Here is a 14625-nt window from a genome sequence, read left to right as displayed (position 1 = left end):
AACGATCAGACAAAGCTCTCACTAACCGCAATGGGACAACGATCAGACAAAGCTCTCACTAACTGCAATGGGACAACGATCAGACAAAGCTCTCACTAACAGCAATGGGACAACGATCAGACAAAGCTCTCACTAACAGCAATGGGACAACGATCAGACAAAGCTCTCACTAACTGCAATGGCACAACGATCAGACAAAGCTCTCACTAACAGCAATGGCACAACGATCAGACAAAGCTCTCACTAACCGCAATGAGACAACGATCAGACAAAGCTCTCACTAACAGCAATGGGACAACGATCAGACAAAGCTCTCACTAACAGCAATGGGACAACGATCAGACAAACCTCTCACTAACCGCAATGGGACAACGATCAGACAAAGCTCTCGCTAACTGCAATGGCACAACGATTAGACAAAGCTCTCACTAACCCCAATGGGACAACGATCAGACAAAGCTCTCACTAACAGCAATGAGACAACGATCAGACAAAGCTCTCACTAACCGCAATGGGACAACGATCAGACAAAGCTCTCACTAACAGCAATGAGACAACGATCAGACAAACCTCTCACTAACTGCAATGGGACAACGATCAGACAAAGCTCTCACTAACAGCAATGGGTCAACGATCAGACAAACCTCTCACTAACTGCAATGAGACAACAATCAGACAAAGCTCTCACTAACAGCAATGGGACAACGATCAGACAAAGCTCTCACGAACTGCAATGGCACAACGATCAGACAAAGCTCTCACTAACCGCAATGGGACAACGATCAGACAAACCTCTCACTAACTGCAATGAGACAACAATCAGACAAAGCTCTCACTAACCGCAATGGGACAACGATCAGACAAAGCTCTCACTAACAGCAATGGGACAACGATCAGACAAAGCTCTCACTAACTGCAATGGCACAACGATCAGACAAAGCTCTCACTAACAGCAATGGGACAACGATCAGACAAAGCTCTCACGAACCGCAATGGGACAACGATCAGACAAAGCTCTCACTAACTGCAATGAGACAACGATCAGACAAAGCTCTCACTAACAGCAATGGGACAACGATCAGACAAAGCTCTCACTAACTGCAATGGCACAACGATCAGACAAAGCTCTCACGAACCGCAATGGGACAACGATCAGACAAAGCTCTCACTTACCGCAATGGCACAACGATCAGACAAAGCTCTCACGAACCGCAATGGGACAACGATCAGACAAAGCTCTCACTTACCGCAATGGCACAACGATCAGACAAAGCTCTCACTAACTCCAATGGCACAACGATCAGACAAAGCTCTCAATAACCGCAATGGGACAACGATCAGACAAAGCTCTCACTAACCGCAATGGGACAACGACCAGACAAAGCTCTCACTAACAGCAATGGGACAACGATCAGACAAAGCTCTCACGAACCGCAATGGGACAACGATCAGACAAAGCTCTCACTAACAGCAATGGCACAACGATCAGACAAAGCTCTCACTAACTGCAATTGCACAACGATCAGACAAAGCTCTCACTAACCGCAATGGGACAACGATCAGACAAAGCTCTCACGAACCGCAATGGGACAACGATCAGACAAAGCTCTCACTAACTGCAATGGCACAACGATTAGACAAAGCTCTCACTAACCGCAATGGGACAACGATCAGACAAAGCTCTCACTAACAGCAATGGGACAACGATCAGACAAAGCTCTCACTAACTGCAATGGCACAACGATCAGACAAAGCTCTCACTAACAGCAATGGGACAACGATCAGACAAAGCTCTCACTAACTGCAATGAAACAACGATCAGACAAAGCTCTCACTAACCGCAATGGGACAACGATCAGACAAAGCTCTCACTAACCGCAATGGCACAACGATCAGACAAAGCTCTCACTAACCGCAATGAGACAACGATCAGACAAAGCTCTCATTAACCGCAATGGCACAACGATCAGACAAAACTCTCACTAACTGCAATGAGACAACGATCAGACAAAGCTCTCACTAACAGCAATGGGACAACGATCAGACAAAGCTCTCACTAACCGCAATGGCACAACGATCAGACAAAGCTCTCACTAACTGCAATGGCACAAAGATCAGACAAAGCTCTCACTAACCGCAATGGGACAACGATCAGACAAAGCTCTCACTAACCGCAATGAGACAACGATCAGACAAAGCTCTCACTAACCGCAATGAGACAACGATCAGACAAAGCTCTCACTAACAGCAATGGGACAACGCGATCAGACAAAGCTCTCACTAACTGCAATGGGACAACGATCAGACAAAGCTCTCACTAACTGCAATGGGACAACGATCAGACAAAGCTCTCACTAACCGCAATGGGACAACGATCAGACAAAGCTCTCACTAACTGCAATGGCACAACGATCAGACAAAGCTCTCACTAACTGCAATGGCACAACGATTAGACAAAGCTCTCACTAACCGCAATGGGACAACGATCAGACAAAGCTCTCACTAACCGCAATGGGACAACGATCAGACAAAGCTCTCACTAACTGCAATGGCACAACGATTAGACAAAGCTCTCACTAACCGCAATGGGACAACGATCAGACAAAGCTCTCACTAACAGCAATGGGACAACGATCAGACAAAGCTCTCACTAACTGCAATGAGACAACAATCAGACAAAGCTCTCACTAACAGCAATGAGACAACGATCAGACAAAGCTCTCACTAACCGCAATGGGACAACGATCAGACAAAGCTCTCACTAACCGCAATGGGACAACGATCAGACAAAGCTCTCACTAACAGCAATGGGACAACGATCAGACAAAGCTCTCACTAACCGCAATGGGACAACGATCAGACAAAGCTCTCACTAACTGCAATGGCACAACGATCAGTCAAAGCTCTTCCTAACCGCAATGGGACAACGATCAGACAAAGATCTCACTAACTGCAATGGCACAACGATCAGACAAAGCTCTCACTAACCGCAATGGGACAACGATCAGACAAAGCTCTCACTAACTGCAATGGCACAACGATCAGTCAAAGCTCTTCCTAACCGCAATGGGACAACGATCAGACAAAGCTCTCACTAACTGCAATGAGACAACGATCAGACAAAGCTCTCACTAACTGCAATGGGACAACGATCAGACAAAGCTCTCACTAACAGCAATGGGACAACGATCAGACAAAGCTCTCACTAACTGCAATGGCACAACGATCAGACAAAGCTCTCACTAACCGCAATGGGGCAACGATCAGACAAAGCTCTCACTAACAGCAATGAGACAACGATCAGACAAAGCTCTCACTAACAGCAATGGGGCAACGATCAGACAAAGCTCTCACTAACAGCAATGGGACAACGATCAGACAAAGCTCTCACTAACAGCAATGGGACAACGATCAGACAAAGCTCTCACTAACAGCAATGAGACAACGATCAGACAAAGCTCTTCCTAACTGCAATGGCACAACGATCAGACAAAGCTCTCACTAACCGCAATGGGACAACGATCAGACAAAGCTCTCGCTAACCGCAATGGGACAACGATCAGACAAAGCTCTCACTAACTGCAATGGGACAACGGTCAGACAAAGCTCTCGCTAACCGCAATGGGACAACGATCAGACAAAGCTCTCACTAACCGCAACGGGACAACGGTCAGACAAAGCTCTCACTAACCGCAATGGGACAACGGTCAGACAAAGCTCTCGCTAACCGCAATGGCACAACGATCAGACAAAGCTCTCACTAACCGCAATGAGACAACGATCAAGCAAAGCTCTCACTAACAGCAATGGGACAACGATCAGACAAAGCTCTCACTAACCTCAATGGGACAACGATCAGACAAAGCTCTCACTAACAGCAATGGGACAACGATCAGACAAAGCTCTCACTGACCGCAATGGGACAACGATCAGACAAAGCTCTCACTAAGAGCAATGGCACAACGATCAGACAAAGCTCTCACTAACAGCAATGGCACAACGATCAGACAAAGCTCTCACTAACCGCAATGAGACAACGATCAAGCAAAGCTCTCACGAACCGCAATGAGACAACGATCAAGCAAAGCTCTCACGAACCGCAATTAGACAACGATCAGACAAAGCTCTCACTAACTGCAATGGGACAACGATCAGACAAAGCTCTCACTAACAGCAATGGCACAACGATCAGACAAAGCTCTCACTAACAGCAATGGCACAACGATCAGACAAAGCTCTCACTAACAGCAATGAGACAACGATCAAGCAAAGCTCTCACGAACCGCAATGGGACAACGATCAGACAAAGCTCTCACTAACCGCAATGGCACAACGATCAGACAAAGCTCTCACTAACAGCAATGGCACAACGATCAGACAAAGCTCTCACTAACAGCAATGGCACAACGATCAGACAAAGCTCTCACTAACAGCAATGAGACAACGATCAAGCAAAGCTCTCACGAACCGCAATGGGACAACGATCAGACAAAGCTCTCACTAACAGCAATGGCACAACGATCAGACAAAGCTCTCACTAACTGCAATGGGACAACGATCAGACAAAGCTCTCACTAACTGCAATGGGACAACGATCAGACAAAGCTCTCACTAACTGCAATGGCACAACGATCAGACAAAGCTCTCACGAACCGCAATTAGACAACGATCAGACAAAGCTCTCACTAACTGCAATGGCACAACGATCAGAAAAAGCTCTCACTAACTGCAATGGGACAACGATCAGACAAAGCTCTCACTAACTGCAATGGGACAACGATCAGACAAAGCTCTCACTAACCGCAATGGGACAACGATCAGACAAAGCTCTCACTAACCGCAATGGGACAACGATCAGACAAAGCTCTCACTAACTGCAATGGGACAACGATCAGACAAAGCTCTCACTAACTGCAATGGCACAACGATCAGACAAAGCTCTCACTAACTGCAATGACACAACGATCAGACAAAGCTCTCACTAACTGCAATGGGACAACGATCAGACAAAGCTCTCACTAACTGCAATGGCACAACGATCAGACAAAGCTCTCACGAACCGCAATGGGACAACGATCAGACAAAGCTCTCACTAACCGCAATGGGACAACGATCAGACAAAGCTCTCACTAACTGCAATGGGACAACGATCAGACAAAGCTCTCACTAACCGCAATGGGACAACGATCAGACAAAGCTCTCACTAACCGCAATGGGACAACGATCAGACAAAGCTCTCACTAACCGCAATGGGACAACGATCAGACAAAGCTCTCACTAACTGCAATGGGACAACGATCAGACAAAGCTCTCACTAACTGCAATGACACAACGATCAGACAAAGCTCTCACTAACCGCAATTAGACAACACGATCAGACAAACTGACAGATATTGGCGGCGACACCAGAGTGAACGTTCTAACTCTGAACGGCGACAAGGGATCTTGCATCAACTGGTATGTACCCCAGTGTTATACAGTGACATACCCGTCCCCACCACTGTACCCCAGTGTTATACAGTGACAGACCCGTCCCCACCAGTATTGTACCCCAGTGTTATACCGTGACAGACCCGTCCCCACCAGTACTGTACCCCAGTGTTATAGTGACAGACCCATCCCCACCAGTACTGTACCCCAGTGCTATACAGTGACAGACCCAACCCCATCAGTATTTTACCCCAGTGTTATACAGTGACAGGCCGTTCCCACCAGTACTGTACCCCAGTGTTATACAGTGACAGACCCGTCCCCACCAGTACTGTATCCCAGTGTTATACAGTGACAGACCCGTCCCCACCAGTACTGTACCCTAGTGTTATACAGTGACAGACCCGTCCCCACCAGTACTGTACCCCAGTGTTATACAGTGACAGACCCGTCCCCACCAGTACTGTACCCCAGTGTTATACAGTGACAGACCCGTCCCCACCAGTACTGTACCCCAGTGTTATACAGTGACAGACCCGTCCCCACCAGTACTGTACCTCAGTGTTATACAGTGACAGACCCATCCACACCATTACTGTACCCCAGTGTTATACAGTGACAGACCCGTCCACACCAGTACTGTACCTCAGTGTTATACAGTGACAGACCCATCCCCATCAGTACTGTACCCCAGTGTTATACAGTGACAGACAGTCCCCACCAGTACTGTATCCCATTGTTATACAGTGACAGACCCGTCCCCACCAGTACTGTACCCCAGTGTTATACAGTGACAGACAGTCCCCACCAGTACTGTATCCCATTGTTATACAGTGACAGACCCATCCCCACCAGTACTGTACCCCAGTGTTATACAGTGACAGACAGGTCCCCACCAGTACTGTACCCCAGTGTTATACAGCGACAGACCCGTCCCCACCAGTACTGTATCCCAGTGCTATACAGTGACAGACCCATCCCCACCAGTACTGTATCCCAGTGTTATACAGTGACAGACCCGTCCCCACCAGTACTGTACCCCAGTGTTATACAGTGACAGACCCGTCCCCTCCAGTACTGTATCCCAGTGTTACACAGTCACAGGCCCGTCCCCACCAGTACAGTACCCCAGTGTTATACAGTGACAGACCCATCCCCACCAGTACTGTACCTCAGTGTTATACAGTGACAGACCCGTCCCCACCAGTGCTGTATCCCAGTGTTATACAGTGACAGACCCGTCCCCACCAGTACTGTATCCCAGTGTTATACAGTGACAGACCCGTCCCCACCAGTACTGTGCCCCAGTGTTATACAGTGAGAGACCCATCCCCACCAGTACTGTGCCCCAGTGTTATACAGTGACAGACCCGTCCCCACCAGTACTGTATCCCAGTGTTACACAGTCACAGGCCCGTCCCCACCAGTACTGTACCCCAGTGTTATAGTGACAGACCCGTCCCCACCAGTGCTGTATCCCAGTGTTATACAGTGACAGACCCATCCCCACCAGTACTGTATCCCAGTGTTACACAGTGACAGACCCGTCCCCACCAGTACTGTATCCCAGTGTCATACAGTGACAGACCAATCCCCACCAGTACTGTACCCCAGTGTTATACAGTGACAGACCCGTCCCCACCAGTACTGTATCCCAGTGTTATACAGTGACAGACCCATCCCCACCAGTACTGTGCCCCAGTGTTATACAGTGACAGACCCATCCCCACCAGTACTGTGCCCCAGTGTTATACAGTGACAGACCCGTCCCCACCAGTACTGTACCCCAGTGTTATACAGTGACAGACCCGTCCCCACCAGTACTGTATCCCAGTGTTACACAGTCACAGGCCGGTCCCCACCAGTACTGTACCCCAGTGTTTTACAGTGACAGACCCGTCCCCACCAGTACTGTACCCCAGTGTTATAGTGACAGACCCATCCCCACCAGTGCTGTATCCCAGTGTTATACAGTGACAGACCCATCCCCACCAGTGCTGTATCCCAGTGTTATACAGTGACATACCCGTCCCCACCAGTACTGTATCCCAGTGTTACACAGTGGCAGACCCATCCCCACCAGTACTGTATCCCAGTGTTATACAGTGACAGACCCATCCCCACCAGTACTGTACCCCAGTGTTATACAGTGACAGACCCATCCCCACCAGTACTGTATCCCAGTGTTACACAGTGACAGACCCGTCCCCACCAGTACTGTATCCCAGTGTCATACAGTGACAGACCCATCCCCACCAGTACTGTACCCCAGTGTTACACAGTGACAGACCGTCCCCACCAGTACTGTACCCCAGTGTTATACAGTGACAGACCCGTCCCCACCAGTACTGTATCCCAGTGTCATACAGTGACAGACCCATCCCCACCAGTACTGTACCCCAGTGTTACACAGTGACAGACCGTCCCCACCAGTACTGTACCCCAGTGTTGTACAGTGACAGACCCATCCCCACCAGTACTGTACCCCAGTGTTACACAGTGACAGACAGTCCCCACCAGTACTGTACCCCAGTGTTATACAGTGACAGACCCGTCCCCACCTGTACTGTATTCCAGTGTTATACAGTGACAGACCCATCACCACCAGTACTGTACCCCGGAGTTATACAGTGACAGACCCATCCCCACCAGTACTGTATCCCAGTGTTATACAGTGACAGACCCATCCCCACCAGTACTGTACCCCAGTGTTATACAGTGACAGATCGTCCCCACCAGTACTGTATCGGTGTTATACAGTGACAGGCCAACCCCCACCAGTACTGTACCCCAGTGTTATACAGTGACAGACCCGTCCCCACCAGTACTGTACCCCAGTGTTATACAGTGACAGACCCGTCCCCACCAGTACTGTATCCGTGTTATACAGTGACAGGCCCGTCCCCACCAGTACTGTACCCCAGTGTTATACAGCGACAGACGCGTCCCCACCAGTACTGTACCCCAGTGTTATAGTGACAGACCCGTCCCCACCAGTGCTGTATCCCAGTGTTATACAGTGACAGACCCATCCCCACCAGTACTGTACCCCAGTGTTATACAGTGACAGACCCATCCCCACCAGTACTGTATCCCAGTGTTACACAGTGACAGACCCGTCCCCACCAGTACTGTATCCCAGTGTTATACAGTGACAGACCCGTCCCCACCAGTACTGTCCCCCAGTGTTATACAGTGACAGACCGTCCCCACCAGTACTGTACCCCAGTGTTATACAGTGACAGATCGTCCCCACCAGTACTGTATCCGTGTTATACAGTGACAGGCCAACCCCCACCAGTACTGTACCCCAGTGTTATACAGTGACAGACCCGTCCCCACCAGTACTGTACCCCAGTGTTATACAGTGACAGACCCGTCCCCACCAGTACTGTATCCGTGTTATACAGTGACAGGCCCGTCCCCACCAGTACTGTACCCCAGTGTTATACAGTGACAGACGCCTCCCCACAAGTACTGTACCCCAGTGTTATAGTGACAGACCCGTCCCCACCAGTGCTGTATCCCAGTGTTATACAGTGACAGACCCATCCCCACCAGTACTGTACCCCAGTGTTATACAGTGACAGACCCATCCCCACCAGTACTGTATCCCAGTGTTACACAGTGACAGACCCGTCCCCACCAGTACTGTATCCCAGTGTTATACAGTGACAGACCCGTCCCCACCAGTACTGTATCCCAGTGTTATACAGTGACAGACCCATCCCCACCAGTACTGTGCCCCAGTGTTATACAGTGACAGACCCATCCCCACCAGTACTGTGCCCCAGTGTTATACAGTGACAGACCCGTCCCCACCAGTACTGTATCCCAGTGTTACACAGTCACAGGCCGGTCCCCACCAGTACTGTACCCCAGTGTTATACAGTGACAGACCCGTCCCCACCAGTACTGTACCCCAGTGTTATAGTGACAGACCCGTCCCCACCAGTGCTGTATCCCAGTGTTATACAGTGACAGACCCATCCCCACCAGTACTGTACCCCAGTGTTATACAGTGACAGACCCATCCCCACCAGTACGGTATCCCAGTGTTACACAGTGACAGACCCGTCCCCACCAGTACTGTATCCCAGTGTCATACAGTGACAGACCCATCCCCACCAGTACTGTACCCCAGTGTTACACAGTGACAGACCCATCCCCACCAGTACTGCATCCCAGTGTTATACAGTGACAGACCCATCCCCACCAGTACTGTACCCCAGTGTTACACAGTGACAGACAGTCCCCACCAGTACTGTACCCCAGTGTTATACAGTGACAGACCCGTCCCCACCTGTACTGTATTCCAGTGTTATACAGTGACAGACCCATCACCACCAGTACTGTACCCCGGAGTTACAGTGACAGACCCATCCCCACCAGTACTGTATCCCAGTGTTATACAGTGACAGACCCATCCCCACCAGTACTGTACCCCAGTGTTATACAGTGATAGACCCGTCCCCACCAGTACTGTCCCCCAGTGTTATACAGTGACAGACCGTCCCCACCAGTACTGTACCCCAGTGTTATACAGTGACAGACCGTCCCCACCAGTACTGTATCCGTGTTATACAGTGACAGACCCGTCCCCACCAGTACAGTACCCCAGTGTTATACAGTGACAGACCAACCCCCACCAGTACTGTACCCCAGTGTTATACAGTGACAGACCCGTCCCCACCAGTACTGTACCCCAGTGTTATACATTGACAGACCCGTCCCCACCAGTACTGTATCCGTGTTATACAGTGACAGACCCGTCCCCACCAGTACTGTATCCCAGTGTTACACAGTCACAGGCCCGTCCCCACCAGTACTGTACCCCAGTGTTATACAGTGACAGACGCGTCCCCACCAGTACTGTACCCCAGTGTTATAGTGACAGACGCGTCCCCACCAGTGCTGTATCCCAGTGTTATACAGTGACAGACCCATCCCCACCAGTACTGTATCCCAGTGTTACACAGTGACAGACCCGTCCCCACCAGTACTGTATCCCAGTGTTATACAGTGACAGACCCATCCCCACCAGTACTGTACCCCAGTGTTACACAGTGACAGACCCATCCCCACCAGTACTGTACCCCAGTGTTATACAGTGACAGACCCATCCCCACCAGTACTGTATCCCAGTGTTACACAGTGACAGACCCGTCCCCACCATTACTGCATCCCAGTGTTATACAGTGACAGACCCATCCCCACCAGTACTGTACCCCAGTGTAACACAGTGACAGACAGTCCCCACCAGTACTGTACCCCAGTTTTATACAGTGACAGACCCATCCCCACCAGTACCGGACCCCAGTGTTATACAGTGACAGACCCGTCCCCACCAGTACTGTGCCCCAGTGTTATACAGTGACAGACCCGTCCCCACCAGTATTGTACCCCAGTGTTATACAGTGACAGACCCGTCCCCACCAGTACTGTACCCCGGAGTTAGACAGTGACAGACCCATCCCCACCAGTACTGTACCCCAGTGTTATACAGTGACAGACCCGTCCCCACCAGTACTGTACCCCAGTGTTATACAGAGACAGACCCGTCCCCACCAGTACTGTACCCCAGTTTTATACAGTGACAGACCCGTCCCCACCAGTACTGTACCCCGGAGTTAGACAGTGACAGACCCATCCCCACCAGTACTGTACCCCAGTTTTATACAGTGACAGACCCATCCCCACCAGTACCGGACCCCAGTGTTATACAGTGACAGACCCGTCCCCACCAGTACTGTGCCCCAGTGTTATACAGTGACAGACCCGTCCCCACCAGTACTGTACCCCAGTGTTATACAGTGACAGACCCGTCCCCACCAGTACCGGACCCCAGTGTTATACAGTGACAGACCCGTCCCCACCAGTACTGTGCCCCAGTGTTATACAGTGATAGACCCGTCCCCACCAGTACCGGACCCCAGTGTTATACAGTGACAGACCCGTCCCCACCAGTACTGTACCCCAGTGTTATACAGGACAGACCCATCCCCACCAGTACTGTACCCCGGAGTTAGACAGTGACAGACCCATCCCCACCAGTACTGTACCCCAGTGTTATACAGCGACAGACCCGTCCCCACCAGTACTGTACCCCAGTGTTATACAGTGACAGACCCATCCCCACCAGTACCGGACCCCAGTGTTATACAGTGACAGACCCGTCCCCACGAGTATTGTATCCCAGTGTTATACAGTGACAGACCCGTCCCCACCAGTACTGTACCCCAGTGTTATACCTTGACAGACCCGCCCCCACCAGTACTGTACCCCAGTGTTATACAGTGACAGACCCGTCCCCACCAGTACTGTACCCCAGTGTTATACAGTGACAGACCCGTCCCCACGAGTATTGTATCCCAGTGTTATACAGTGACAGACCCGCCCCCACCAGTACTGTACCGCAGTGTGATAGTGACAGACCTATCCCCACCAGTACTGTACCCCGTGCTATACAGTGACAGACCCATCCCCATCAGTATTTTACCCCAGTGTTATACAGTGACAGACCCATCCCCACCAGTACTGTACCTCAGTGTTATACAGTGACAGACCTGTCCCCACGAGTACTGTACCCCAGTGTTATACAGTGACAGACCCGTCCCCACCAGTATAGTATCCCAGTGTTATACAGTGACAGACCCGTCCCCACCAGTACTGTACCCGTGTTATACAGTGACAGACCCTTTCCCACCAGTACTGTACCCCAGTGTTATACAGTGACAGACCCGTCCCCACCAGTACTGTATCCCAGTGTTTTCCAGTGACAGACCCGTCCCCACCAGTACTGTCCCCCAGTGTTATACAGTGACAGACCCGTCCCGACCAGTACTATACCCCAATGTTATACAGTGACAGACCCGTCCCGACCAGTACTGTACCCCATTGTTATACAATGACAGACCCGTCCTCACCAGCACTGTGGCCCAGTGTTATACAGTGACAGACCGTCCCCACCAGTACTGTATCCGTGTTATACAGTGACAGACCAATCCCCACCAGTACTGTACCCCAGTGTTATACAGTGACAGACCCGTCCCCACCAGTACTGTACCCCAGTGTTATACAGTGACAGACGCATCCCCACCAGTACTGTACCCCAGTGTTACACAGTCACAGGCCCGTCCCCACCAGTACTGTACCCCAGTGTTATAGTGACAGACCCATCCCTGCCAGTACTGTACCCCAGTGTTATACAGAGACAGACCCATCCACACCAGTACTGTATCCCATTTCTAAACAGTGACTGACCCGTCCCCATCAGTACTGTACCCTAGTGTTATACAGTGACTGACCCGTCCTCACCAGTACTGTGCCCCAGTGTTATACAGTGACAGACCGGTCCCCACCAGTACTGTATCCCAGTGTTACACAGTCACAGGCCCGTCCCCACCAGTACAGTACCCCAATGTTATACAGTGACAGACCCATCCCCACCAGTACTGTACCTCAGTGTTATACAGTGACAGACCCGTCCCCACCAGTGCTGTATCCCAGTGTTATACAGTGACAGACCCATCCCCACCAGTACTGTACCCCAGTGTTATACAGTGACAGACCCATCCCCACAAGTACTGTATCCCAGTGTTACACAGTGACAGACCCGTCCCCACCAGTACTGTATCCCAGTGTTATACAGTGACAGACCCGTCCCCACCAGTACTGTATCCGTGTTATACAGTGACAGACCAATCCACACCAGTACTGTATCCCATTTCTAAACAGTGACTGACCCGTCCCCATCAGTACTGTACCCTAGTGTTATACAGTGACTGACCCGTCCTCACCAGTACTGTGCCCCAGTGTTATACAGTGACAGACCGGTCCCCACCAGTACTGTATCCCAGTGTTACACAGTCACAGGCCCGTCCCCACCAGTACAGTACCCCAATGTTATACAGTGACAGACCCATCCCCACCAGTACTGTACCTCAGTGTTATACAGTGACAGACCCGTCCCCACCAGTGCTGTATCCCAGTGTTATACAGTGACAGACCCGTCCCCACCAGTACTGTACCCCAGTGTTATACAGTGACAGACCCATCCCCACAAGTACTGTATCCCAGTGTTACACAGTGACAGACCCGTCCCCACCAGTACTGTATCCCAGTGTTATACAGTGACAGACCCGTCCCCACCAGTACTGTATCCGTGTTATACAGTGACAGACCAATCCCCACCAGTACTGTACCCCAGTGTTATACAGTGACAGACCGTCCCCACCAGTACTGCACCCCAGTGTTATACAGTGACAGACCCGTCCCCACCAGTACTGTACCCCAGTGTTATACAGTGACAGACCCGTCCCCACCAGTACTGTATCCGTGTTATACAGTGACAGACCCATCCCCACCAGTACTGTATCCCAGTGTTAAACAGTCACAGGCCCGTCCCCACCAGTACTGTACCCCAGTGTTATACAGTGACAGACCCGTCCCCACCAGTACTGTACCCCAGTGTTATAGTGACAGACCCGTCCCCACCAGTGCTGTATCCCAGTGTTATACAGTGACAGACCCATCCCCACCAGTACTGTACCCCAGTGTTATACAGTGACAGACCCATCCCCACCAGTACTGTATCCCAGTGTTACACAGTGACAGACCCGTCCCCACCAGTACTGTATCCCAGTGTCATACAGTGACAGACCCATCCCCACCAGTACTGTACCCCAGTGTTACACAGTGACAGACCCATCCCCACCAGTACTGCATCCCAGTGTTATACAGTGACAGACCCATCCCCACCAGTACTGTATCCGTGTTATACAGTGACAGACCCGTCCCCACCAGTACTGTACCCCAGTGTTACACAGTGACAGACAGTCCCCACCAGTACTGTACCCCAGTGTTATACAGTGACAGACCCGTCCCCACCTGTACTGTATTCCAGTGTTATACAGTGACAGACCCATCACCACCAGTACTGCACCCCAGAGTTATACAGTGACAGACCCATCCCCACCAGTACTGTACCCCAGTGTTATACAGTGATAGGCCCGTCCCCACCAGTACTGTCCCCCAGTGTTATACAGTGACAGACCCATCCCCACCAGTACTGTACCCCAGTGTTATACAGTGACAGACCCGTCCCCACCAGTACTGTACCCCAGTGTTATAGTGACAGACCCGTCCCCACCAGTGCTGTATCCCAGTGTTATACAGTGACAGACCCATCCCCAC

General features: G+C 50.8%; 1 long non-coding RNA gene and 1 pseudogene across 1 annotated transcript in view; one reads left to right on the top strand and one right to left on the bottom strand.

Moving 5' to 3' along the window:
* The window catches only part of LOC140402381 (prolyl hydroxylase EGLN3-like), a 275709-nt pseudogene that overhangs the window by 237170 nt on the left and 23914 nt on the right, over nt 1-14625 (top strand).
* LOC140402383 (uncharacterized) overlaps nt 1-14625 on the bottom strand; it is a 53893-nt gene that overhangs the window by 21739 nt on the left and 17529 nt on the right. The window lies entirely within an intron of this gene.

This window comes from Scyliorhinus torazame, chromosome 25 (genome assembly GCF_047496885.1).
Source record: "Scyliorhinus torazame isolate Kashiwa2021f chromosome 25, sScyTor2.1, whole genome shotgun sequence".
NCBI lineage: Eukaryota > Metazoa > Chordata > Chondrichthyes > Carcharhiniformes > Scyliorhinidae > Scyliorhinus > Scyliorhinus torazame.
Note: the sequence above shows the minus strand (reverse complement) of the source record. Positions and strands in the feature narration are given on the sequence as shown.